The sequence below is a fragment of the Nilaparvata lugens genome, chromosome 1 (assembly GCF_014356525.2).
Source record: "Nilaparvata lugens isolate BPH chromosome 1, ASM1435652v1, whole genome shotgun sequence".
NCBI classification, from domain to species: Eukaryota; Metazoa; Arthropoda; class Insecta; order Hemiptera; family Delphacidae; genus Nilaparvata; species Nilaparvata lugens.
The window spans coordinates 56,794,757-56,799,211 of NC_052504.1; positions in this window are offsets into that span (position 1 = coordinate 56,794,757).

Below are 4,455 nucleotides of genomic sequence, written 5' to 3' on the forward strand. Positions count from 1 at the left end.
TTCTTGCATATAACTCGAAAATTATGCATCTCATGGACATAACTATTCTACATAAAATTGTAGCTGATATAATTCCCTACAATATTCATCTGCGAACTTTTTCTATATATTCTATAGTTTTTGAGAAATCCGCTCTTGAAGGTGTGACATTTAAAAGAAAAATACATTTGCCTACAATTATTTGCTATTTTTGCTCTTACAACTTTTTAAAAATCGCTAGAACAATTCCATGCGATTCATGAACTTATAGAGCTTAATGATATAAACCTATGAGAGAATATTATTCTCTTCAATTTAATGCATAATTTGACGAATTTCCCACGATTGTTGTAGCACCTTTAGTGTTGTTAAGTGTTATCTGAAAAATTGAATAAAACTAGTCTGGAAGCTGTAGTGTGAGTAGTTTTTGAGAAAAAAGTTGAAATATGCAAAAAATCTAACTAGAAAAACATAGACTTCTACGTTTGATACTCAATTCTTCAATGACGAGTAAAAAAATAATTTTTCGTAATAAAAATGGTAGAGAATTTAATTCTGAAAAGAATTATGTAAGCTGTGTAAACTAAATTTAAATAAAAGTTGAATAAAATGTATTCTTATGTAGTACATTACACCACAAAAATTTGCTGTTTTATGAGAAGAGAACTAATAACTCATAAGTTGTAGCTGATTGCAAATAGAATATTCGGTTTTTATGAGAAGTTTTATTTTTATATGGAAGTAACATATCTAAATGACATTAAACTTATACCAAAAGACTAAAGATGATGTTCAAAGTGACCTCCGTTGTTCTAAATGCATATGTTCAGACGTCTTGTCATCGATTGTCGGACCCGTTCAAATATTCCAGGAGTCTGCTTTATAATTTCTATTCCATTCAAAATCCTTAATCGGAGTTCTTCAATGGTATCAATCGGAGTATTGTATACTAAGGTTTTCAAGTATCCCCAAAGATAAAAATCCAAAGGATTTAAGTCTGGTGACCTAGCTGGCCATGGAACTGGCCTACCTCGGCCTATCCATTGATTTGGAAAGCTGTGACTCAGGTGTTCACGAACAGCAACACTGAAGTGTGCTGGAGCTCCATCATGCATAAACCAAATTTTTTGGTGCTACTGAAGAGGTACATGTTCAAGTGAGATACATAGCTCCTCTCTCAAAAAGTTCAAGTAGATTATGCCATCAAGCCTGGGAGGAAGCTCGAACAGAAGTAGATGATCTCCTATGATTCCTGCCCAAATTTTTACTGAAAACTGATGTGGAAGATTAGGACTAATGGCATGAGGATTCTCATCTGCCCAAATATGTTTGTTGTGGACGTTAACGATAGCTGTTCTTGTAAAGATTGCCTCGTCGGTAAATAGAACGTTTGTTGAAAAGTTTGGGTTAACAAATTTTACTAAAAACCATCGGCAAATACCAGCACGGGGAATACAGTCGCGTGGCAATAGAGTATGAACTTTCTGGAGGTGGTATGGATGTAATTGTTGCTCTTTTAGTATCCTCCAAATAATAGATTGATTGACATTAAACTCCACTGACAATTCTCTCGTGCTCTTCTCTGGAAGTTCATAAATTTCATTAAGAACTTGTTCTCCTAACTCAACAGTCATAGTAGATCGGGGTCTGCCTGCATAAATGTGCTCTTTGGATATCAAATAACCTTTTTCAGACAGATGTTGATGAATAGTGGCAAAAAACCTTGAGCTTGGACATACTCGGTTAGGAAAGTTCTCTTGATACAAACGTCTTGCTTCAGTACTATTTTCAGTATAGTGTCCCATTCCATACATTAAATGCATGTCAGCTAATTCGGAGTATGTATAATGTCTAAAATTACCTGCCATTTTTTAAAAAGTTAACACTTAACACAAAAGCAAAGTGAAATGGTTACAAATGACTGGTTAATAGATTAAACAAAAAAACACAGCGCGGTCACAGTAGGCCTAACTTACAGTTTGTTGTTTTGTTCAACAGTGAGCTAAAATATTTCTGAAAATAATTTTCAGCTAATAATTTTTCTTAAATATTTTCTCATTTAAAACAAAATAAATCAGCTGTTTTGGAACAGCTGTTATTTAAATCCATGTTTTATTTGCAATCAGCTACAACCTATGAGTCATTAGTTCTCTCCTCATAAAACAACAAATTTTTATGGTGTAATTTACTACATAAGAATACATTTTATTCAACTTTTATTTAAATTTAGTTTACACAGCTTACATAATTCTTTTCAGAATTAAATTCTCTACAATTTTTATTGCGAAAAATTATTTGTTTACTCGTCATTGAAGAAAGTTATTGGGCATCAAACGTAGAAGTCTATGTTTTTCTAGTTAGTTTTTTTGCATACTTCAACTTTTTTCTCAAAAACTACTCACACTACAGCTTCCAGACTAGTTTTATTCAATTTTTCAGATATTTTCCCATATGAATCCAGCATAAGTTTTTCAAAAACTAGTCCCCAAACAATTCAGCATCGGTGTATTCACCAGAGGAACTGAATTCCGGGCGAAATCTTTCACTCTGTATAGCTCGCTAATGAAGCGTTTATGGATATATGTTTATTAGAACTTTTTTTCTTATTTTTACCTCTACTATCACGTATTGAATTATTTTACCATAATTATGAATCACCCTGTATAAGCTTCAATTTGGAATAGTCATGTCCGTAAGATGCATAGTTTGTGAGAAACCAGAAAATGATACCTTTGAACACTCCCACCCCCATATAACATTTTGAGGTTGTATGGCCGAGAGGACCAGGAGTACTAACTCCGCCCTAATAAAGGCAAATAATCAATCAAACCCCCTTAGAACAGGGTGCTTAGCACCTTGAACATGGGGTAGAGGTGGGAACTTTTGGTATGTTCACCTCCTTACTACCTTGAACAGAACTGCGGGGTCAAAAATTATCTTTCAAACCTTTCCCTAACAAAATAAGTGTGCATGTTGTTAATGCATGGAGGATTTGGTCTCAAACCTATCAAACAAAATTGGAAGAATCGCTGATCTGTTGTAGTCACAGAGCTGAGGCCTAAACTTGATCGGATTGAGATCGGAATGCTGCATGACAAGGGTGTCCCGGCTTCATGCAACTTTACGATACCACTCCGATCAGATCAGATGAAAATGGCCTAGAATGATGGTATGACGAACATGTGTAGAATACATGTCCGTCATACCATCACTCCTTTAAACCCCACAAATATCGAACATGAGTAGGATCGGGACGCTGCATGACCGAGTCCGGCTTAATATCAGCAGGTATTATTTATTCCATTTATTGATTCAAAAATACACAATTATTACAAAATTCCAATTCAAATGTTTTCAGTTTTATTATTAAAAAGTTCACTTATTCTTTATTATTTATATTTAAACTCCCCCAAATTTTGAATCATATAGATTCCAGAAAGGAGTCCAGAAATTAGGTTATAATTGTCCACTTAATAAAATTTGTGATCTATTTTTTGAGCTAACACAAACAAGAAATTTTGGGCGTGACACTGCTGGCTCAGAGTTATCTCCTGTTATTGAGCCTATTGCATGCATCCAATCATCTGACAGCTGAATTCAGTCCTGGTATTACAGCGTTGCCAGCTTGTTGCTATGCTATCCTACTAGAAGTGACTTTGGTAGAATTCATAAACTGTCAAAGCTTTTAGACTCTTTTGTCAATTATCCGCATTAAAAAAGACTCCAGACAAATTAATAGCGAATATAGAGAGAAGTTTAAAAATTAACAGTATCCGTAAAAAATACTATGTTATATTCTTGTGGGTATTCAAATACTGAAACATATTCCTGAAAGCTCTGCTTTCCTATCAATTTCTGTTCAGCTGGGTAGACATTATGTTAATGGGAGTGTTCACAAATTTGCAGTCTACCAATGTGTGAAAGCTTCCACAAGAACTAATCTTATTCTCTGTCTGCTTAGCAGACCATAGATATATTATTGGGAAGCTGCTACATTAGAAACCGTAGAGTTTGTAGTCGAACCCCATCGACTTCATTGATTATCCGTTAGTCAAACGATATTTGTGTGAAACTCGACATTTTATTTTATAGGCCTTACAACTAGGGCTGTTTCGTAAGAATAAGAAATCTTGTAATGTGAGAGCTATATGTGGATAGTATGGTGAGCGAAATACCGTATAGGATTTTTATGTCGAGTGTAAGGTAACCTTTTCCCTATACTACTTGACTTCTATAAAATAAATTAGGCTCTTATCTATCTTCTGTAATTAGACTTATGTGAAGTTTCATTGTTTTTCACTAATTACTGTATAAATCGTAATAAATTTGGACATTTTCCTATAAAATGGTTTTATTCTCCTAGAACATTGGAAAAAATCTTGCATTCATGATTTTTGACAAATAGATTTATGCAGAGTGTTTCCAAACTCCCTACCAATATTCTAGGACATTGTTCTTGGGTACGAACTATATCCG